Below are 25,267 nucleotides of genomic sequence, written 5' to 3'. Positions count from 1 at the left end.
AATATATATATATATATATATATATATATATATATATATATATATATATATATATTCTGTATCAATGCTATTGCCGTTATAACCATAATTAGGAAGATAATGTGGGCTCATCTGCTCCATAGGTCTTGAAAGATAATGAATGTGACACTTACAGAATATCCTCAGATATGCTTGGTGGAAACCTGGATTTGAATTATGGGTCTACAACTGATCAGTATTAGGTACTTGGGAAATTTGTTTGGTTTTGTTGCCTACTTCTGTTTTTAATAAATTACTTAATTAATTTCCTAACTTGAAGAACTGTCAAGAGCACTAAAGTTACCCTAATGCAGGTGCAGTGTTTGTAATGGTGTCTGCACATTGTGTAGTAGGTCCCAGAGAAGTCAGCTTCCATCAACATGGTCACAGCATCCTTCCTGATGGCCTTAAGAAATATATACCCAATTGATGTTAATATCTGTGAAAATTTGTCTTTACAAAAAAAAAAAGTCACTAATGTTGGAACTATTCTGTGGCTTTTAATCTGGAGTAGTTTTATCTAAATTTCATTCTTACTCTATTAGTGGTAGAAGTAGCATTCTTTAGTGCTACTCTTCACGTTTCTAATTTTGTGTTCCATTTGGAATACTATTGTAACTTAGTTTATAATCTTTGTTATCAGAATAAATAAACTACAAGTACTGAAGTTTTCAATAAAGAGAAAATTTTAGGTATGCGTTACATTTTATGTGCTTAATAATTTCCTGAAATTATTCATTTTAGGTTATATATCCCTAACAAATATTGTTTATGCTTTCTTGTATGATTTATATAGATTTTTATATGATTTTTATGTGATTTCTTAGAGAGCCATAAATAAAACAGTTCAGAAGAGGAAAAGAGTAGGTAAGAAGTCATAATTATGGTGTTTTTAATGGCTAAGTATAAAGAACATGTAACAAAACAGTTGGAAGATTCATTTGCTCTTTTTGCTATGCTCTCACCCTTCTTGGATAAGGTTCTCACTGTGAAGTGTCAAGTGGTCTGAACCTTTCAAGCCTTGTCTCAGTGACAGATGTGATGGGATTTGGGATATGTGCTCCCATGACAGGCTTTTAGGAAGTTCACAATAAAGCAATACCAGTACATATAAAGAAACTTTTGTGAGTGATGTGTATTCACTTCTTCAATTGCCAAAATTAAATTCATATATCAAAATTACTTACGTTAGATGCAGTTCAACTGGCATCACTAACACCTCCATAAATCAAATGCAAACTAAAAGTTCTACTTCAAAAACCAACATCTAAGGCAGTGTTGGAAATACAAGAATATACACAATAAATCTAAAGGAGTAAGATCTTTAACACTGGCAATGATCAATGATAGCTGAATTTTTAACTAGGCTTGAAAAGTTTAGGTGTCCACTATGTGATTAGAGTTGCGGAGTTGACCTTAGTATCAAGATTGGAGGTAAAATTCAAGGGCAGCTAAGGTTGCTGCAGTATTGTAGCTAGATACAGTGTGACTGTCCCTGATAATGCTAAAACACAGAGTAGAAGCTAAGTCAGTAAAATGTATAGGAAAGATTCTCCACTGAGAATCATTGCAGGGAGTGATCATCACACTTGCGTTGAAAATGTACAGCCCATCATTTTAGATTAAGCTCTAGCGTATTTCTGATCTGAAGACAATTATAACACACCAATGTGCCATGAGTGCTGAGCAGTGTAGGTATATAGTACTCTAATATATGTGAAATCCTTAGAAGTATGGAATGGCCTGACCCTCACACTTCATTCTGTGCTGTTGAGTTTCATGAAGAAATGTTCATAATTAGGCAATTCACACTCATCTAAGTCTGAATCAAGCAACTGAGATAAGACAGGGTCATCACTCCAGTGACAAAGTTTGTGACCTATGAAAAAAATAACATTATTTCACAATGTATATGAATTCCTGAAAATTTATGCAATACCAAATAACAAATGTACAAAAGGGACAATTGTCCATCTCTTATATTATTAGAAGTAAAAATACTCCTGAATTATACTTTATTGCTAGGGGATCACAGGATGACTGCTGATGTATGGTAATTTTCCAGGTGCTCCTATAAGTTTGTGATTATTCTCTGAGGAAGTGTTTTTCCATAGTTTGTTCTGAAGTGTTCAGAATATCTGTACTGTCACTAACCTCAACCATGGAACAGCAAAGATGGTGGGATACCTGGCCAAAGAATTGAGAAATCACAGGAAGTGATAAGAAAGAAGACACTAGAGGACCCAAAGCCTCATTGCTAGATTCTGGATCCGAAAATCCTGCTTAACATGCTTTATATTCATTCTACTAGAGTGGTGGAGGGTGAGAGGCTACAGGTATGTCCACAAACTAAGGCATCAATCTAGCTTGTGGTTATAACTATTAACATGTGTTATTGTTTGTATACATATTGATCATTGAATCCCTTATTGTTAGGGAGCAGAAGGGAGCAATAGTCATTACAACCATAGCACAGACATCCATCTTGTCTCCAAATTCTTAAACTTTTAGTGTCCAACAGATCTAACTTAAATATTCTTGAGGTAATAAAGCATACCCCTGTCTTCTCTTGACTGTTTGACCTTTCCAGAGCAGAGCTCTCAGCCTTTTGATTGCTGTTTGAGATGGCTTCTCAATCTATCCCTTTCCAGGCTCTAACAGCTTGACTCTAGAATCCTTCACAAGTACAGTTACCGATGTATTATTTTGAAAAGGATATTTTTTCTAGGGTAGACTCACTTTTAAAATTTTTATTTTATTTAAAGGTAATGTACAGAATGGTTACAGTTACATGAGTAAGGTATATACTTGTTGAATAGTTACCCACTCTATTGTTGTCCTCCTATCTCTTTGACCACCCCACCTCCTCTGACCCCAAAGTTGTTAAGTTCATGGCCAATAAAGTGTCTTGTGAATATCATTGTTGCAATGGGTCACTCTTGGTACTTCTTTTATTATTATGTTATTTCCCTTTCCTTCTCCAAATCAGATAATGTATATACAAGATGGAAGGTACCAGAATCAAGACAGAAATTGCCAGGGATAAGCCAATGGCAAAAGACAAATGAAATAAAATAAGATCTAGATACACTACTTTACCGACATCAAGGTTGACATCTGAAAAAAAAAGACTTGTTGTTTCCATGTCTTGGAGTTCATTTCAATTAGCATCATTTTGTATGGTCAAATGTACATAACTCTGGAGCCAGCAATCCCATTCCTGGGCATTTGTCTAAATGATCTCGAGCTAAAACACACTAAAACTACAAGCACAACTATGTTTTTTGCAGCATTACAACCATAGTTAAGATATGGAACCAAGCCAGATGCCCCTCAATAGATGAATGTATCAAGAAAATGTGGTGCTGGGAAGGTGTCTCAGTGGTAGAGTGCTTGCCTTGCATGCATGACGCCCTGGGTTCGATTCCTCAGCAGCACATAAGCAAAAAGAAAAAAGCTGGAAATTCTGCTGTGGCTCAAGTGATAGAGAGCTAGCCCTTGAGCTGAAGAGCTGAGGGACAGCACCTTGGCCCAAAGTTCACGCCCCACGACCGGACCCTCCACCCTCAAAAAACAAAAGAAAATGTGATATATATCCACAATGGAATTTCATGCTTCTATCGGAAAGAATGACACAGCCCCTTTCTTAAAAAAATGGAAAGTCTTGGAAAAAATCATATTATGTGAAGGAAACCAGACTCTAAGAAACATAGGCTCTATGGTTTCCCTCATTTTTTATTAATTAAAATATGCTTAGGATAGTCCTGCAGATAGGTTCACTTTTTAAGCACGTAATATTCCTTTTTTTCTCTCCCTCTTCCTCTCTCATTCCGTGTGTGTGTGTGTGTGTGTGTGTGTGTGTGTGTGAGAGAGAGAGAGAGAGAGAGAGAGAGAGAGAGAGAGAGAGAGAGAGAGAGAGAGAGAGAGAGAGAGAGAGAGAGAGAGAGACTGACTGAGTCTGTAATATTTGAACCAAGCTTTCACTCTGTTTGCTTGAACAATTGAACATAAATGTTTCGTGGATTGCTACCCCAGCCATCTGTGAATCATGATCTTCCAATATCAGCCTCATGAGATGAGATACTGGCATCCACCTCTATTGCCAAGTGTCATTTGCTTTGTTTTGTTTTGTTTTGTTTTTGTTGTTTTTGTGCATCCAAAATCCGTAAGGAAAACAAATCTTTTATAATCAGGACTATTCACCTAAAATGTGTGTTGTTTACAGATTACTTTAATAATGTTTCCCTTTTGCATCCACATTATATGATTTGATTTTTTTGAACTCTATTGTTGCAGTCAAGCCATTTATATATAATTTGAATGGTCTTCGTTTTGTAGTGTGTTAGGTGTTTCAAAATAGAATTTATCAAGGTTTAACTCTGCACTACTGAAGCAAGATCTTTATGATTATTCAATGTCCTGTAAATCTTAAGTTTATCACTTCTCATGGCACCATTTGAGCACAAGTAGTTTCCCATAATATCTCCACATATTTTAGACCACAATGCCATGCACTCTACTGCCAAATATGGTAGGGCATCCTTTGTAATTCTCCTTGGATTTTCACTGTTATTCTCTCTTCTCTCCAGTGCTAAGTCCAGTGATGGTCATGTTGATTTTCTCCGCTGTTTCATTCATCATTGCATCTTGGGAACTACTGGAATGCACTACTGTACTTCTGTCTATTCTCCTTGTGCTTTGAGTTGTACCCCTCTCAACTCGAAGGGCCAGAAACTGGGGATATTTTCTTCAATCTTTATCTCAGACATGTATCTTTACTTTCTAGCAATACATTCATTGAATTCTTCCTGTAAACTCTAATGCCTTGAAAATTATTACTGCATTTTCATGTCTTTGTTATTTGGCATTAGGGAAGAACATACATCAGTAACTGTAACAGGTAAAAGAAGCTTGTGATCATGCCTCAATAGATGTTGTTCATTGGATAATGTTTACCTCAAGGTTTGCCTGCCTGATTCCTTTTCATTGTTTTGTTTATTTTTCAATGTAGACTTTTCTTCTCAAAATAATTATGGGCCTAGTGAAGATCAGTTCCTACTGTAATTAGTCATTAATTTTATTCCAACATCATTTCATAGATCCTTCTGAGTTTCTTCAGGGTCTGTATAGTAGTGCTTCACATTCTTAGATATGTTTTAACATCGATGTATCCAATGATAAAGACACATTGCTTAAGTCACCATTTTGATGACTGAAAGGAAACCATGATGCAATCTCACTATATGGTAATTTTCTAGTTTTAAATTCTTTTACATTAAAATTGATTATGGAGAACAAACATTCTGCATACAAATTTATATTTTCTTAATTATTTTTAGTATACTTGCCAATATTATATAAAGTTAAAACATTACTACTTACTTACTTTTAGGATTTCTAAAATGATCAGAGTAAAAGTTCTATTCATTCACAGTTTTAAGACAATAGAGTGTCCATTATGACCAATTGAGTCATTTAAAATTTTTATTTGTGATCCTTAAAGGTTGTGCTTGGCAACCAAGTCCAGTGCTTCCTGTGTCTTAGTCTACTTTGTGCCTCTGAACCTGATGTGATTTTATTTTCACTGAACTGGAATAAAGAAAAATTTCACTAGGAAGGAATTATTGCCTGGTTACTTTCTCCAATATCTCTCGCATACATAAAAGGAATATAATTCTAAACTGACAGAAAATGGTGATCCTATTAAGAGTAACTGTTTATTTTTTGTAGCCTCACTCTTCACTCTCTTGCCCCTTTCCTATTTCCCCTTCCCATAGAAATTGACTGGATCCACTGGAAACCCACTTCCAGTCAGCCTCTTCCTTAAAATCCCATCCTTAACTAACCTATCCCCTAGTAGTCCTACTATAAATTTTCAAAGGTCTGATTGCAGCCAGACTCCTTCCTGAAAGCCCTCCTCTGCTATAGGGAAAGCTTTCTTCTACACTCCTTCCTGGAATCCCTGTTCTGCACCACCAGAAACCAGGCCACATTCATATCTCCTCCTATGTCCCAACTTGCTGCACCAAGCACCCCGTCTACATCAGGCTCATCCCTCAAATCCTCACTTCATCCACCAGATTCCCCACTCCTAACTACTCTAGTCACTCATAGTCCCATTGCTCCCATATCCTAGTACCTCCAAGCTCCTCCCTTCCCTACCCCACCCCAACCAGAGTTCTCCCTCCAGCCACTCCTGGTTTCATCAGAAACTCTGCCCATAAGTAGTCTACTTCTCAGTGGCCTAACCTCTCAAACTCGGCCTTGAAACTACCTCTTCCCACAAAGCCCATCATGCTACACCAAAACCCTCCACCTCCCTATAATTGTTCTTGAAGCCCCCCCCCTTGCTTGGCTAGAAGCTTCTCACACAGCCCATCTCCTACCTGGAAAACCAGCCCTGCTTCACCACAAACCTCTCCACCTTCCATATCTACTCTCTCAATGCCCTGTATTGCTCCCCAGATAATCCCACCCCCTATTGCATCCTCCCTCAGATCCACACCCTACTCCACCAGATACCTTGCCCATAATTATCCTACACCTTTGTAGACCTTCCACTCCTTCTCAAAGCCCTCCTTCAATTAGCCCCATGGCTCCAAGCCCTGACCTGCTCTAGAAAACCCTCACTAGAAAATGCCCACCACACTATCTCATCTCTCAACACCCACATTGCTTCACTGTAAGCCAATGCAACAGTTGGCCTCCATCTGGAAGCCTCACCAAACTCAACTGTTAATCCCTGTCCCACTGAAGTCCCTTTTTGAAGGTTGCCTTGCCATACTGGAAACCCTGTCCAAAGTCCTTTTCCTTCCTTGCAACACTGAAATCCCCACCCAAACTTACTCCTTTTTTCAAAGTGGTGACTGGCTACAACAGAAAGCCCATCCTAACTAGTCTAGTCCACTGGATCCTATCCCTGCTCTCACAAAGCCCTGGTCCTGAAAAAATCCTCCATACATTATGACTACATCCTGTTCTGCCAGAAAACTACCTCCACCCTCACACACTTCCCAAAGGCCTGCCATTATCCACCAGAATCCCCTGCCCTTACTAGCCTACTTCTTCCTAGCACCGCTCTGCCCTCTCAAACCAGACCCTGAAAAGCCTCTCCCTCATAGCTCCACATTCTGGCACCAGAAACACCACCTTCTGTCAGCCTCTTGTCTCCATGCCCTTCCCTGCCTTATGGGAAACCCCACCCTACATATCCCAAAAGGGCTCACAGTACTCCACCAGAAACCTTCCTCTAAGTAACCACCTCCCTTGTAGCCTTGTTCTTCCTTCTCAAAGCTTTGCCCCAAAGAGCCTCCTCCCCAGTGACCCCACGTTCTTCCACAGAAATCCCATCCACCTGCCAGCCTCCATCCTAAAGTCCCACCTACTCCACAAGAGACCCTGTCCTTAACAATCTAGTCCTTCCTGTCCCCTCCCTGCTGTCTCAAATCCCTACACAGATGCTTTCACCGTCAAAGCCTTGCCCAACTCCACAACAGATGCTCTGCCAGTACCAACTCCTCCTTTGAACCAGACAGGGCTCTATCAGAAACACCACACCATCTCATCCATGAATTTCCCACCTAGTAACTTTTATAACAAATGTGATTTTATACTGGTCATAGAATTTATACTAATCAATATGATAAGAAAGCAGTATTGCAAAAAGACAACAAAAATTAGATAGCTATTAGCTGCCTTAGTCTTGCTTGGGGTTCTGTTACCAGGCAGATTCACATTGTGTGAAAAAGTGTGAAGATTATTCCTCTAATTGGAAAGCATTTTTTGAAGTACCAGTAAGGTTTCATGAGTGATCATTTTATTTCTAGAAAATTCGTGCACATTTGTACCCATTAACATAAAAATATTAGTTATTTTAAATCCTCTGGTTTTGTTGAGGAAAGAGTATTAGTGTGTAAAATGATGAATTTCAACTAATCTCCTCAATGAATAATTTGGGATTTGCTTGCCTTACTATTCCATTGGCTCTGAGGTCTGTTCCTGTACCAGTACTGTTTTGATTATTATGGCTTTATAGTAGAGTTTGAAATTTGGTATTGCTATTCTTCCAGCACTGTTCTTTCTGTTTAGGATCGTTTTTGCTATTCAGGGTCTTTTATTATTCCATATGGACTTTTGGATTGACTCTTCTATTTCCTTGAAGAATAATGTTGGAATATTGATATGTATCGCATTGAATTTGTAGATAGCCTTTGGCATTTCACCATGCTGATCCTTTCAATCCAGGAGCATGGGAGTTTTTGCCACTTTCTAAGTTCTGTTTTGATTTCCTTTCTCAAGTTTTTAAACTTTTCATCATAGAGGTCCTTCACTTCTATGGTTAAGTTACTTCCTAGGTATTTTATTTTTTGTGGGACTATTCTGAATGGAGTTGCTTTCCTAATTTCAGCTACACTTTTCTCATTTTTGGCATGTAGAGAAGCCATTGGTTTTTGCGGGTTAATTTTATACCCTACTACTTTGCCAAAGTTTTAAATCAGCTTGAGTAATTGGGAGTGGAGTCTATGGGATTCTTTAAATAGAAGATCCTGTCATCTGCAAAGTGGGAGAGTTTTACTTCTTCTTTCCCTACTCGGATCCGCTTTATGTTTGCATCTTGTCTTATTGCTGTAGATAGGCATTCCAATAGTAGATTGAAGAGAAGTGGAGAGAGTGGATATCCTTGTCTCCTTCCCGAGTTAAGAGGCAATGGCTTTAGATTTTCACCATTAAGTATAGTGCTGGCTGTAGGTTTGTCATATATAGCCTTTAGTGTATTGAGGAATGTCCCATGGATTACTAATTTTTCCAGAACCTTCATCATAAAGGAGTGTTGGATCATGTTAAGTGCTTTTTCTGCATTTATTGAGATAACCATGTGGTTCTTATCCTTGCTCCTGTTGATGCGATGAATTATATTAATTCATTTGCGTATATTGAACTAGTTTTGCATCCTTGAAATGAATCCAGTTTGATCTTGGTGTATGATTTTTTGGATGAATTGTTGAAGTCGATTGGCCAAAATTTTGTTGAGAAGTTTTGCATCAATGTTCATAAAAAAAATGGGTCTATAGTTTTCTTTCTTTGATGAGTCCCTGCCTGGTTTTGGGATGAGGGTTATGAGGCCTTCATAGAATGAGTTTGGTAGTGAACTTTCTCTTTTAATTTCACTGAAAAGTTGGAGGAGTATGGGTGTGACCTCTGCTTTGAAGGCCTTGTAGAATTCCACTGTAAAACCATCTGCTCCTAGGCTTTTCTTAGGTGGGAGGTCTCTTATTGCTGTTTCTATTTCAATTCTTGATATGGGCCTGTTAACATGGTTTAACTCATCTTGGTTTTGTTTTGGCATTTCGATATTTGCTAGGAAAAGGTCCATTTCTGTCAAGTTCTCAAAATTATTAACATAAAGTTTTGAGAAGTATTCCCTTATAATGTTCTGCATCTTGGTTGTTTCCGTGGTGATGTTTCCATTCTCATCTCTGAGTTTATTTATTTGGGTGTGTTCTCTTGTTTTTCTGATAAGGATTGGCTAAGAGTATATCAATTTTGTTAATTTATTCGAAGAACCAACTCTGTTTTGTTGATACTTACTATGGTTTTTTTTGTATTTTAATTCATTTAAGAATTTTTGTAGGGCTGGTTTGGTGGAGATATGTTTCAATTTTTCTTTACTATGGAAGTTTTTTTATTTCACCTTCGTTATGAAGGAGAGTTTAGCAGGGTACAGAATTCTTGCTTGATAGTTGTTTGTCTTTAGGGCCTGCATACCTCATTCCAGGCTCTTGTCACCGCTGAGACATCTGAGGTGATTCTAATTGGTTTCGCTTTATAGGCTATTGATCTTTTCTTCTTGAGAGCTTTAAGGATGTTTTCCTTGGTCTGAATTGATCCTGTGTGGATTATAATGTGATGGTGGGATGTGCTATTCTCGTCTGGTCTATTTGGAGTTCTAAAAGCTTCTTGTATATGAATAGGCTTATCTTTTTGCATGTTTGGGAAGTTCTCTGCTAGGATCTTGTGAAACAAATTTGCTAGACCATTAATTTCTGCCTTTAGGTGCTCCTCTATATCCATTTTCCTCAGATTAGGCCTTCTGATGGTGTCTTCCAAGTGTTGAATAGATCTATCATATTTCTTGGATTGTTGTATGTTCTTTCTCTACAATATCTAGGCTGTGTTCAATCCCCGAAATTTGATCTTCTGTATAGTCTAACCCTATTATCAAGACTTTCTACTTTGTTTTTTTCTTTTCCTTCGAGTTGTTCAGCTTTGATGGCTTCAAATTTTTTGTTGGAGCTTTGTTTTAGATCTTATATGAACTTCTTTACTTCCTTAATTTGGTGTTCAGTGTTTTTTCACAAATCACTTAGTTCATTGGTTATGGTTTCTTTGAACTCCCATTCCTTCTGTTTGGTTCCATTCAGCGTTCCCTTTGTGGTCTCCCTGCCTTCTTTCAGCTGTTTATGGATTCCATGAATGGCTTTAGTGATCTTTCTGTATTCTCATCCCGCTCTCTCAATTCCTGTATTACTCTTTGATTAGTACTCCTCATGTTCACGCAATTCCTGTAGTTCTCTTTGAGTATTCTCAGCCTACTCACGCCATTCTTGACTTTCTCTTTGAATGTTCTCAGCCTGCTCACGCCTTTACTTTATCAATCTTTGAGTAGCTTCCTCATGCTCATGATATTCCTGTATTGACCTTTGTTTGACCTCCTCTCTCCCTATCACGCTCATACAGAGTCCTTTGCAGGTTTTCAATCTTTTCATTTATCATGTTTACCAGTAGTGTTTGTTGAGCTTTTTGGGAATTCTCCAATGGATTATTCACTATCTGCTCTCTCCCGTGATTATTATGAGTGGGAGTTGAGATAACTGGACTTGCCATTTTTCTTGTTTTTTTTTTTCCGGCTTACTCTGCCCATTTATGATGAAAGTAAAACCAGTTTTGTGCTAGCACACTATTTTAAGGTAAGCATCAACCAAAGCCTGTAGTTTCACAGTCAAAAGTCTGCAGATACAATCTAGCTAAACAGATATAGCTGTTCAACATCAATCAACTATATATTAATGGGCTACAAACAGCAAAGAAGTATTTGGCAAACAGAAATTATTAGGTTTAGGAAGAAATGTGGTTAAAAATAAAAATAGAGTGATGTGGAAAGTCCGAGGGAGAGTTAACTTAACTAAGTCCTAATCTCAAAGCGGGAAATAGGTTGGATAGAATGATAATAAAGAGAGAGAGAGGAAAAGAAGAAAGAGAAAGAAAAAAGACAAGAAAAAATAGAAAAACAAAAATTAAAAAGTGCAACATTTATAAATTATGCAAAATGAATATGTGATATTCAGAGATGACTGTGATAGGATAGAAAGGAGACATGTAAAACTCAAAAATAAAAATGCTTGAAATATTATATAGGTATAAAGAGGTAGTACTTCTATTAAGGAATTTATGTGTAAGAGGTTTTAAATTGAGTAATAAATTTCTGGATTGAATGTATACACAACAGGGAGTTAAAGTCTAATAATCTACTATGGGTTTATCTGAAGATGAGCAGAACAGCAACTAAGTCATGCAAAGAAGAATGAAAGAGAAGAAAAAGTGAAAAGAATGAGAAGGAAAGAAAAAAAGGGTTGAAAGGTCAGTAGAGCTAAACAAAATCAAATTTTTATAAAGAAAAAAAAGTACACACACATATACCCTTAAAATAATGTTATAAGAGGAAGAAAAAAAGTTAATAGAAAACAAAATTTTTTAATGTTAAAAATTAAAATTTAAAAAAATTAAATTTTTTTATAAAGGTACAAAAAATGCTCTTTGATTTTTTTGGGGGGGAATGGGAATATCCTGTATCTCCCTTTTGTATGTAACTAGTCTCTTGTTGGAGTCTCTGGTATGCTTGTGGTGTTTGATTTTCCTGTGGCTTAGATGGTTTCTTAAGTCAGTTTGTTTGAGTAGGCAGAAAGTTCTCTGCTTTACCTAGGATTTTGTGATTCCCTCCCAAGTTAGTTCAATGGGAGGGAGATCTGCTTTGAGTATCTCAAAAGAGGGAGATGGCTGTTTCCTCTAGTATGAAGATGCTGTGATGACGCTAGGTTCTGGGTAGAGTTGAGTCCTTTCAGCAAACAGCAACTTTTCCCTGAGGAGTTAGCTCCTGAGATACTTACAGAGCCCAGCCTGGAGCCATTCTCAGGGTTTATGTCTACTGAATTTCAATTGGTTGTCAAGGATGCTGTAGGGAGGGGTAGCCTCTGGTTCAGTTTACCCAGGGAAGAAATCCACTCCTGGGTCTGGCGGAGCTTGCTCAGCCAGGCTGGGAGAATTTTCCCTGGGTAGAGCTAAGACTGGCAGGTCAGGTGAGGTTTCTGTGACCTGCTAAATGACTCTTGTTTCCTTCCAAGGCCTGAGTTGGAGCTAGCTGCTCATCCATACCTTTGTCAGTATCAAATATGGAGATCTCTTGTAGTGGGGATCTGGAGAGGTGGCCTTCCCTCCTCTGCTCCCTCAGAAGAAGTGAGGATGTCAGGCTTCTACTAACGCTGGAGTCTTAGTTCCTGGGTCCTCTCTGTCTACAAATTTCAGAATGAAGATGTCTGCTCCTTGTCAGTTCTTGCTGGTGTTGTGTAGAATCTGCTTGCCTGCCATATTTTGCGCGTTTGTCCCGGACTCTCTGTATTACCGGTATGGTGGCAACAGCCACTGCTACTGCGGCTGCAGCCGCAGCTGCTGGCAAATGGTCAGATCTGTCTCCTTGCCTGGATTTTCCCTCTCTGGCCTAACTCTCTGTCCTGTGATGGCACACTTGGTGTGATTCTCTGGCTTAGGACTGTTTCCTGGAACACTAAAACTGCTTTCTATGTAAGAGCTTGTTTAGCCAGCTTCTCCTCCTCCATCTTCCCGGAACTCCTACCCTATTTTTTGTACATGCCTTTCAACCATGTATGGCATGGGCAGCAGTTCAGTAAATAAACTACTTTACCAGACTGAATTCCGTGCGGTGTTCTATTCATTGGCTATCTTATGAAACTCACCTAATTAATATACTTAACACTTCAAAATTTCTAGTTATAAATCCATGGATATTTTTGTGACACATGTAAGTTCAGTATTGACAAAACATATGTACTAACTCATCGTTTAGCTGTATAATTCTGCCTGGAATCTTTAATAGCAGCTTAATTAACCATAAAGTCTATTTTGTTTGCTTTCCTTTGTTTTGTTTTTTGCTTAAAGTAATAGAAGAGTGGGTGGGATAATCTGAAAGGATCTCTAGCTTCATATTTTCTCATTACCCTCTAAGTACCTCTATGATGAAAACTTTAAAAACCTGAAAACGGAAATCAAAACAGAACTTAGAAAGTGGCAAAACTTCCCATTCTCCTGGATTAGGATCAACATCGTGAAAATGTCAATACTTCCCAAGGCTATCTACAAATTCAATGCGATAACTATCATTATTCCAAACTCATTCTGCAAGGGAATAGAAGAAGCAGTCCAAAAATTCATATGGAACAATAAAAGACACCGAATAGCAAAAATGATCCTTAATAGAATGAACAGTGCTAGAGGAACATCAATACCAAATTTCAAACTCTACTACAAAGCCATAGTAATCAAAACAGCTTTGTTCTGGCACAAGAACAGACCTCAGTTCTAATGGAATAGAATTGATATCCCAGAAATGAACCTACAGACCTATAGCCATCTAATCTTCTATAATGGAGCTAGAAAAATAGAATGGAAGAAAGACAGCCTTTTCAGTAAATGGTGCTGGCAAATTTGCTTATCTACTTGTAGAAGACTAAAGCTAGATCCTTGCACCAGAATCAACTCCAAATGGATCAAAGACCTCGGAGTCAAAGCAGACACTCAAATAGTAATTTTTTAAAATAATGAACTGCCTAGTGCCTCTGGCTCACATATATAATCCTAGCTATAGTTAGGATTACAGGTATGAGAAACAAACACTAGGTGTGTGTTGTTCATGATGGTTTGTATTGGCATGTTTTAATATTGTTTGTTTCTTATACTACAATGCTCTTATTTTTATTTTCACTTAGGTGGGGGAGTGTTGAACCTTCTTTGCTTGAGATGGAGCCATGTGGAAGTTCTTGCCCAGTATGGCATGGAATTGAAATCCTCCTGCTCTAAGCTCCCAATGGACATGGGATGATAGACGTATTCCATCACACAGAGCCAGGGGTTGTGGAGCATTGCAGGTAAAACTACACTGGTCTTGAAGTGATGTCCCAAATAGCTAGCTTTACAGGCATATGCCTTCAAAACCTTGTTGTATTTCGTTTCACTTTGAAGTAGTGTTTGTACATACTTAGAGATACAATGATAACAGACTACATGCTTAATATATAAAATAGTCAATATAATTAGCAAGTTTATCTCCTAACACTTTGAAGGTAATATATTTTGGTAACTCCTGCCTCTGATAGTTATTTTTTTGGAATATACCATAAACATGAATACATTGATAATGTGCACTTGAAGACTGGAAGTTGATAGAGATAGACAAGTTAAACTATGTGCAGTAAATATATATTTATCTATTGCTGTTCTGAAGAACATTATCATATATTCACCATTACAATACCACCATATATTAACCATGACAATAATTTTCCTGCAGTGTAGAAGTTCCTATTTCATAATCTGCCATCTTTTATCATTTTTACATTCTCCTTATGAGTATGAATGTTTTCTTGTTCCGTTATTAAGATGGAATTAAAAAATTTATAGAATTTACTGAAATTATCTAATTTATTTGGTTTTGTGTTGTTAAATCATTACAACCAAGGTTTCATGAAAGTTATGCTAACAGACTATATCACTAAATTTTATTCTAATTACATCTTATTATTGTATTTTGATATTAGGTTTTGCTGTTGTTGTTTTATGATATTGAGTGTTGTGAAGCTGGACTGAAACATGCAACCCCACTACCTCCAGTAACAATGTTTATCACCAGGTTTTGGAGGCTCTCTCCTCTCCAGTTCACTACAAAAACTTGCAGTGGAACTTTGGCACAATTGGTAGAGCACTACAGTGAAGGGAAAGATCCTCGGGATTGTCATATAGTCCTTGCTCAAATCTTAAAACACCTTTATGCACAGACACACGTTCACCCACATACACACACACACACACACACACACACACACACACACACACACACACAAGTACATGCACAAAATGGCAGGCAATATTGTCTCTTAAATTCTTATCCAGATATTGGACAACATCCCACTTATTTGTGAAGGGTTTTCCTTGATTATTTTGAAGGAGGAGGACAGTTCATGGGACACAAACGACAAGACTTTAGTGAGGAATGCTTTATAAATGCCTAGCTTATAAACAGAACAGGAGTACAGTTTTTATCTTTAAATATTACATTCCTTCAAATATAGTATTTTAAAATAATAACCATTAAATTATGAGAAGACAACGCAGCACCTCTTCCCTTCTCCCCTTCCCCTCATTCATAAAATATAATAAAAGTTTCAAAAATGCTCTTCTGTCTTACAAAATGTTTGACTACATGTATAATGTTTGTTTTTCAATACTTTTTTTATTTTCCCACCTCTAGGTACTTACCTTTTTTCCAGCTGACAGCACACAGAGCCTTCAAGAGCAAACAGAAAAATAGGAAACAAAAAACCTAACAATGTCCTAGTAAGTGGATGTCAATAATACATGCAAGAAACACATGGCAGGCTGAGAGGGCCCTGAGAGGCAAAATGATTTGTGCAGGATGAGAAGAATAGTGACAAATAAGGGTGGGATCTGAGCTAGGAAGGGCTCTTTGAGACTGAGACCATGACTTTATCTAGGCCTAGCTGATAATGTTGGGATTTGACAATATCCACATGTGTATAGAGTGAAGTAGGAAGGGAGATTTCAGTCTACAGTTTGTCTTTGGGATGGTCTTATGTGAGCAAGCAGCTTAGATGATTAGGCTCTGAGATATGACTCTACCTCCCTCATAATGGAATAGAATATGGAACTCTGAGAGCCAAGCAACTATAACTAAAAGTCAACTCAAGCCAGCTCACTTGGCCTGTGGCTCAGGAACAAGAAAGATGCTCCTGTATTGTTTTCAAAGTTCAAGAGATTCAGGTCTCAGGCATGAGTGGTGTGTGCCTCACTCGATGCTGCAGACAATGGATCAGTGCTAAACCACGAAACCAATGTCTCAGGCCTTGTTATAAGAAGAAACCAAGGCAACTCCGGCAAGGTAAAACTATGACAGGAAACCTATTTAATCTCATCCTAGCCCACACTAGAACCTTCTTCTTGTGTGCTTTTATATGAGTAGACTGAGAAAATATTTACTGTGTAGTTTTCAATCCACTCTATTACAATTACTCAATTTAAGTGTACTCCCATTTCCATGTTTCAAAGATCCATTCTTTTTTACAACCCCAGTGTGACAATGAGTCAGCCCAAACCCTGAATATGCCTTATAATATATGGTGCCTGGACTCAGGTTTGCTGGAAATTCTGGAAATGGACCTGGTCCCTGCCTACCAGAAAGCTGATCTCTTCTATGTTGGAAACTTCCTCCACCACTATAGAAAGCGGGGACAATAGAGCAGTTGCTGGATATTCTGTTTAAAAAGTGAGTATTCCTTAGCCGGGTGCCGGTGGCCCACACCTGTAATCCTAGCTACTCAGGATGCTGAGATCTGAGGATCAAGGTTCAAAGCCAGCCTGGACAGGAAAGTCCATGTGACTCATCTCCAGTAAACCACTAGAAAACCGGAAGTGGTGCTGTGGCTCAACTGGTAGAGTGCTCACATTGAGTTGAAGGCTGAGGGATAACATCCAAACCCAGAGTTCAAGCCCCACGACTGACAAAAAAAAGTGAGATTTCCTCCTTCAAACCCAAGACTGATGAGACCCCCTCCAGAATATTGGAATAATTGGTACCTCTCTGAGACTGTATCACTGGGGTCTTATCAAAGGAGCTTGGCTTGAGACAAAGAAGAGCAGTCTTCGACTAATTCCTTAGGACTGGGCTGCCAGAACATTTCATTTGCCTCATAAGCTAGTGGAGCCTTAATGATTTTCTTGCTGAAAGAATAGGATTAAAAGAATGAGCCGGTCTCATCCAACCTCCACCCTCATCTAGGAAATCACTATCTTGGAGGCCTTTGAAGGAATATAGACAGAAGAAAGGATGAAACTTGAATTTGAATTTGGGGCCTGAGTTCTGTAACATTCGTAGCACTCTAACAATTGAGCCCCAAGTCTAGTTCTGGCCTTTGGCTGGTTAAATGAAGATGTGTCTTTAGATTTTACAAACTAGACTGGGTTCAAACTGATTTCAATCTGATCCTCAGATCTCACCTTCCTGATTGCTAGGGTTAGAGGCATGAGCCATTCCGCAGTTATTTGGAAAGATGTATATAAGCACACTCACAGTATTTCCATGAAATTGTATAGACATATCTTCACTTTTTTTAAAAGTTTTTATTCATTTTTTTATTTTTTATTTTTTAATATTATTTTATTTTATTTGAGAACATACTGTACAGAGGGGCTACAATTACATGGACAGGATAATGCATACATTTCTTACCAAGCATTGCAGCCTCCTCCTTTGTTTACCCTTCACCTCCCTTCCCAGCCTCCCCCTCCCCCACCCAATTATACCCCCCTCCCCCCCCACCGACATTGTAAAGCTGGTTTTGACATGACATTTCATGTTTACATTACCATTTGTGACTTAGACAGTCCCATGTGTGTCCTGTTCAGAAAAGGAGAAGCAAAGAGTTAACTTCTTTCTCCCATTGGTACAGATCTTTCTACCATAACTGGGAGGAAGATGAACAAGTGAAAAAGTAAGTGGACATTGGCACAAAGAGAAATTTTGTCCTTTGAAACTTGGTACCTTTGACGTTTCTGAATCAAAGTCAATTTTCTTCTTTGCACACCAGTTGTTATTTTCATCAGAGGGTTGCGGTTTGGCACATCAGCGGATAGCAGATTACACAGTTGTGGATGTGGTTGTAGTTTTGGATTCTCATGGATGCCAGGGAGGGCTGTATATAACAAGTCAGATCCATTGGGGAAACAACTTTCTCTTCTTATCACAGGGAGAAATTTTTAAGATTATATTTGAGAAATTTCTAGAAGTGGGTTGTGAGGAGCATCCTGCTTGCAGGAGTCTCTTCCCACTTCCCAACATGCAAGTCTTGCCAGAAAGAGTCTATAGTACAAGGTTCAGGATGGAGAGGGTGGGCTCTCATTTTCCTTTTCACTAATCTTCCCACAGCATTGTTTATTCTATCCTCCCTATGTGGATGGACTTCTACCCTGATGATTTCTATGTGCCTAAGAACCATGACACCCTGAAAGAACTTACACAGAATGTCAAGATCAACATGGTCTCTTCAGACCTGCTCTTCTGCTTATATATTCTTCTGGACCAGCTGGAGGAACCCATGACCCATGATACCAAGAAAAAGAGGAAGAACTTGTTTAGATGCCTCAGGGCTCGTGAGGAGGGATGGAACCTGGGTCTCTAGGGATGGGCCCAATTGGTCATGAGACCTTAGTACTCCTCAGTTTGGCAAAATGTCCTTTTATGGATATTCTATGCCAGGTATAATCTGTTCTCCTTTTGAAAGAACTTGGAAGTAGCCACTCATTTGAAACACCCTACATTCTAATCAGTGTTCAATCCAACCTCAAATTCTACAGCTTCTCCCATTAAATCCTCAGAAGTTTAGTCACACCTTAACTTCTAGGGTCTACTCTAAGATTTCTGTACCTATTTACATTCTCAGGTTTGCATCACCGTAAAGCAGCTCCTGCAGAGCTCCAGATAAAGAACCCATCATTGATGTCGTCAATGGTGACTGATTGAGATTGGAAGATCTCCAGAAAGCATGTGAACATAGAGGATTTTTTTTCAATTTGTAGAAAGGCCCAAGTAGGTTTTGAGTCCTGTGGACATCCCACTGGTTCTGAACCCCACATGTGATGCAGGTGTACCTGCACATAACACCAAGGATGAAGACAATCCAGAATGTCTTCCATTGATGTTCACAATCCAACTAGATCGCCACCAAGCCAGTCAAAAAAACACTTCTTGGTGTGCAGGGTAAATGTGTGCTAATGGAAAATGACCCCAGTCTATGTTCAGGAAAACCAATGAGTGAGGTCCAAAATCTAGATTCAGTTGAGGAAAGGGAATCTTTCCTCACAATACCCAGACCAATCTGACCTCTTGCAGGGGATTCAATTTCCAATTGAGAAATTAGAATCTGTCTCTACCTGGACTCAGGAAGAAAATCCTGTCTTTAATGAGGAAGTAGATCTCTTTGAGGACTCTGTGGGAGATTTTCTGATTCCTTCTCCTTTTCCTGAGACAATCCTTTTTTTTTCTTTATGTCCTGATGTAAAAGGTTCACCCTATTTATTTTTTAACTTTATTAAAATAATGTTTTTGACATATTCTAAAATTCATGAATCCTAAATATATTTCTTTTTAATCCTACAATCTGAAACATTGTGCATATGTGTTCTGGGGGGGAACACAGAGAGACAGGGGGCTGTATTAGAGAGCCTACTGGATATAATGGGAAATGTTAAATGCACAGGGAGTGGCAAGGAAGCCAGGCCATGCCTGCATGGGGTCATAAGGTGGCTATAAAAGGTCTAGTACATAGAAGATCAGATGTCCTAGAAGGCTATCCTGTCAAATGCGACAAATGCCACAATACTTATAGTGGTATGTGGGCTCTCTTCCAACAGTGAGTTCGAATTTGAAAACAACTTCATTGTGCTTTGGACAAATATGGAAGAAAAATTTGGCTCCAATATTATAAAAAAGTCTACTTAGGGCTGAAAATATATAGAAAATCTGTATAATGGAAAGCAAAAGCCATAATAGGAAAAAGAAGGTTTACATAGATGAACAAATACAAAATCAGGAAGAAAAAATCCTCCACATTTAAATCAGTTATATGTAAATACATGTTATATTCTTGATGTTATATATAGTATATTACATAGTATATAAGACTGAATATGATTTTTCCAACTACAATGGCATTTAAATTTTAAACTTGATTTTTTTGCACAAAATATTAGTGTAAATATTATTGGGGAAAGTAGTGATATAATTTGATTATAATTATAAGAATATATTTGTGTGTTTCTATATATAACACAGATTATAAATAGATGAATAAACATATACATATATTTGTATATATCTGTCTATTATGTGAATAAAATGAAAGTGAATGTAATGAAATTGAATATAGTATGTATAAAAAAGTTGAGTCCATGAGACTCAGTCCTGTAATCCTAGTGATGTGGGAAGCTGGGTTATGAGATTTAGTATCTCTTACAACCAAGTCGTAGATTTTCAGAGGAGGTCTGGTCCCTCCAGTGTAGCAAATAAACACATAGGCAGTGGGATCACACCCCCTGACCCCAGAGGAAAGTCAGTAGAAATCAGGACAAGCCTCTTATCTTATGACAGTCTACACAGTTCCTGTACCAACATGGCAATTTGTAGAACATCAGATGGAAAGTTGGCATTCCCTCCAAAAGGTTCCAAACTGTAGTCTCTGATCATACTGAATTAAACATTATTTCCCTTCACAAGATGCAAACACATAGAAATATGGCAAGGGCTCAAGATAGATGGTCAAAGACTTACAAATACATAAAATTATATACTCTATTTCAGTAATTCATTGACAAATCATCAAAGGCATGTCTTGAATTTTTTTAAAGGAAATGGAAACATACTCTGAGTTTATCAAGAACTGGGTGATAGTTTGGTTGTTGAATTGTTGAATGCACTCCTGGGCAAAGGAGACACATATTTTGGGGAAATTGTGTGGGGGTTGGTGTCCTCACACACCTTCACAATACAATGGTCATAACTTCTATGATTTCATAGCCATCTTTGCCATAGCAGCAAATAGGTCTCAGGCACTGATTTTGCCCTAAAGTTGGCTCAACAACAGCAAAAGGCACAAAGAATGAGAGGGAATGAATACTAGCCACTAACCTTCAGCTTGAACAGCTGTCCTGACCGGAAGCTAGGATAAATTGAGCTGGGGAAGGCTGATCTCCATGTAAGGCCCCTGAGCACTAAGGACTAGGCACTATTACAGGTGTTGGAGAAACAGAAGTGAATGTGGCTCTCTCCTCAGCAATTTCATGACGTAAAGAAAACCAGAAATCATAATGATAATTTCTATAAATCAGAGACATGAAATTGGTGATTTTGTGGCAACAACTTCATATTGGGGATGTTGTTATGAGAGCCAACATCCAGGTAATTATCTAGGAGCAGGTACTCCAGACAGTAAGGACAGCAAATACATCGCCCATTGATGGGAATGGAACTGATTTGCTTCAGAAAATGAAAACAGCACTGACATGCTTGCTTGTGAATTAAGAATGGAAAGGTACAAAGAAGAAAAAGATCCAAAATGAAGATAGGTATAAATTAGATAGATATTGGATGCTGCCGGTTACAAGAAGAAAAGTTCTGATTTTAGTTTAAATCTAACAACCCACTGGAACCAAAGTGCTACAATAGTAGTCAGACACATCTGATTCAGTAAAGAATACTTTTAAAATGTGATTCTACCTGGGCTCTGGTGGCTCACAACTGGAATCCTAGTTACTCATTTGGCTGATATCTGAGGATCAGGTTTGAAGCAAGTCCAAGGAGGAAATTTGGTAAGACTTATTTCCAATTAACTACCAGAAATATGGACATGAAGTTGTGGTTCAACTGGTAGAGCACTAGCCTTCAGGAAAAAACTAAAGGACAGCACCCAGGCCCTAGGTCCAAATCCCAGGACTTCCAAAACAAAGAAGCCAACAAATAAAATTTGGTGCTGTCATTCATCACTTAGCATTCTAATTCAATATATTTGGTATAAGCCTTGGAAATTGTATCCTTAGCAAATGTTCGCCCCTGATATTTTGCTGCATTACCAGCTTTCAAAGCCCTGGCATCTACACTGTCTCCTCCTAGTTAGCATAGCATTCTACCACTGGAAATTTGAAGATATATTTTATTAATCAGAATTCTGATCATCTTTCCACATACATCAAATGAGTAATAGCCACATTCTACTATTCTGAATGTTTTTAATCCTCCTCTGAGTTAATAAGCATTAAAGCTTAAAAATTCTACAGTGGTTATCAAGTTATTTCAATAGTCATTCTTCCACCCAATCGTGTAACATATGTTTATAAAAGGCGAGACTATATGAAAGTGTGCACATTATACCTTCTAACTATAATGCTCTCAAGAAGTAGGGTTTTACAGAAACTTCCTGATTGCTTTGTCAAATGAAAGTATAAGAGATTTAAATAAGCTACCTAACATCTAAGAAGGAAAATGCTATTGGCTTTACAACAAATTCATTTGACTGAGGAAATGGGTTTCAGAAATGCCAGAGGCAAGGGGTATTATTCAAATCACCTTATCATGAGGTACAAGCAGCCTGTCTAGATCAACCTTCCAGGAAAAAAGCAATGAATGAAAAACAATTAATGCTTCTAAAACAAGCCAGTTGGTGGTGGTTCATGCTTGTTATCCTAGCTACTTTGAAGTTTAAGATGAAAGGATCTCAATTCAAAGCCTGACCAGGAAGAAAACCTTCCTCTCTGCAACCAGCAGACAGGAAGCATCAGTTCTGTGCCTGAAGCCCAGCTGGATGGCCTCTGTCCACAGACATCCAGACACACAAGACCACCCCCATCTTAAATATTATCAAAACATTCAAATAATATCTCCTGTTTGGGAGATAACATTTAAAAGTTATATCAAAAACATTTCATAAGTTCCAGTTAAAATGTCAGAGTGAAAGTGGAAATATGTACTTACTCACTCACTTAAAGGAAAGTTACTGACAAGAATGATGTTAATGGGGCTAGAGGCCCATTTGGTAACTTATTCACTCCACCATGTTTCCTCACAACTTGTCAGTCAGCCTGAACAGTGAAATTTTTGAATGCAAGGAATGTGTTTGAGCATGTAGCTTGTGAAAGTAATAATGAAAAGCTAAAACACTGGAAGCTCAGGCCTGTAAAACTAGCTACTCAGGACCCTGAGATATGAGAAACTCAGTTCAAAGACAACAGCAAAAAAGACTTCTATCTCCAATTAAACAGTAAATGAAGAAAGCTGAGCTGTGCTTCAAATGGTAGAGTATTAGAATCGCATGAAATGCTAAGGGACAGTATCTAGGTCCTGAATTCAAGCCCCAGTACTGGCTCCCATACACAAAATACTCATGACAACACCACAGTATATGCATATGTTAGCAAGGGATGTAGATAAATGGAATAATGACATCATTTACCTCACTTTTAGTCTCAAGCTTTCTGTACAGTGTAGCTAAATCTGTGAAAAGCCCTAGGTTAAATCTTTCCTCAAAATCAGCAGATACATCCTCATTTCCCTCAGCACATTCACACATACACATAAAGGTCTATATTTTTCTAACTAATTTTTAAATACGTAACCATACACACATGCTTCAGAATTCTGTGCCATTGTTTAGGTTTCATAGGGAGCACAATATATCCAGGTTCCGGCTCATTCTTGTAATCTTAGATGTTCAGGAAGGTAGGATCTGAGGATCACAATTTGATGCCAACCCAAGCTAATAAATCCTCAAGATTCTTATATTCAATTAAGTAGCAAAAAACCAGAAGTGCAGATGTGGTTCCAGTGGCACAGTGACAGCATTGAGTAAAATAACCTAAGCAAGAGCTCCAGACCCTCAGTTCAAGCCTGAGTACTGGCCCACTAGCCCTCCAAAAGTAAAAAAAAAACCAAAACACCAAATCAAATATATGTCAAAATATTTTGTAACTTTTGTAGCAAAATCCAATGAGGTAACATAGTTTCTGGTTTGTTGAAGCTTTGGTGGGGAAACCCCAAATTCAACATGTGTTTAAGTGATGTAACAAACAAGCAACCAAATAAAATTTCCCAGTAAAGAATCTTCCTTAGTATTCACTGGACCCCTGACAAAGGGACTTTTTCCTATATTTTTTGAAAATCAGTGTTTTTTTTTCAGTAAGGGAAATAGTATAAACCTTTACTATAAGTTTAAGAGTCATTGGAAGCGCCAAATGAAGTGAATGTACAACAAAAAGCATACAATATTATAATTTTCTATGCCTCTGTTGAGACACTACAAACCTGTAATAGTGTGGCTTCTCAGAAAGAGAAGGGGGATTCTCAGCATCACTGGTCATATAAGAAATGCAAATCAAAGCCAAAACCACATTTTGATGCCCCTTACCCCAGTTAGAATGGCCATTATCAAGAGAGCAAATAATAACAGATGTGGAGGTGGATGTGGCTAAATGGAAACACACTAAACTGATGGTAGGAATGTAAGCTGGTTCAAACACTCTGGAAGGCAGAATGGAGGTTCCTCAGCAGACTAAACCTAGAACTCCCCTAAGATCTGAAGTATGTCCTAAGAGGAGACTTGAGCTGGTACAGTTTCTTTCATGGCTTCGCCTTTGTTTTAGGGATTTTAGAAGAGGAAAAACCTTTAATCAAGGTTTACTAGAACTTGGTTCCAACCAGCCCAGTTCCTGGAATGGACAGAATTGCCCTATGTTCCCTCCCCTTAACAACCTAAGTCACCTTGATTGTTCTGTTACAGACTGACCAATAAAACAGATAGATTGTAAACTGGCTCCTACTGGCAACATCTCGAGCTTACCGAGCTTACCGTAAACTGTACCTTATTCACGTGCTTATGGTAAACTCCACTAAACTCCTCCTTTGTGTATTCTTACCGTAAACTCCGCTTTTTGCGCGTACTTCACCTTACCCACTGAATTAGTGAGTCATTTAAACCAAAAGTTATAGGCGGATTTAAACAGCCATTATGTGACAAACTAACCTCATTGGCCACCTCCATGTTATCTAGTATAACTGTGCAATCTTTTGTATGTGTGTCAATCTCATTGGTTACCTGCATGACCAGGTTTGGCCTCCTGAATTTTGCCTTTAAAAACCAAAGTACATGGGCCCCTAGGGGTCACAGTACCAGCTCCCACTCCTGTGCTGCGGCCCAACCAGTCAGTATAGGAGCCTTCTTAATAAAGTCGCTTCTTTGTTAACAACTTTGTTGCTGTGGGCTCTGTCACTCTGGACGAATAGGTGGTCTGGCCTGCTTGAGTAGGGGTCTTCCTACTACAGATCCAACAATCCTACTCCTCAGCA

General features: G+C 38.3%; 1 long non-coding RNA gene across 3 annotated transcripts; it reads left to right on the top strand.

Annotated features, from left to right (window-relative positions):
• The first annotated feature begins 16,069 nt into the window (after positions 1-16,069).
• Positions 16,070-19,578, top strand: LOC138825066 (uncharacterized). 3 transcript variants are annotated; one of them, XR_011371330.1, is made up of 3 exons: positions 16,070-16,261; positions 17,829-17,870; positions 18,305-19,578. It is a non-coding gene; the product is annotated as an uncharacterized lncRNA (long non-coding RNA). The 3 variants fall into 3 exon arrangements; XR_011371328.1 differs by lacking the exon at positions 17,829-17,870 and adding an exon at positions 16,514-16,645; XR_011371329.1 differs by lacking the exon at positions 17,829-17,870 and adding an exon at positions 16,453-16,645.
• The last annotated feature ends 5,689 nt before the right edge of the window (positions 19,579-25,267 follow it).

The sequence above is a fragment of the Dipodomys merriami genome, unplaced genomic scaffold (assembly GCF_024711535.1).
Source record: "Dipodomys merriami isolate MVZ:Mamm:240054 unplaced genomic scaffold, mDipMer1.0.p SCAF_1330, whole genome shotgun sequence".
Taxonomy (NCBI): domain Eukaryota; kingdom Metazoa; phylum Chordata; class Mammalia; order Rodentia; family Heteromyidae; genus Dipodomys; species Dipodomys merriami.
Note: the sequence above shows the minus strand (reverse complement) of the source record. Positions and strands in the feature narration are given on the sequence as shown.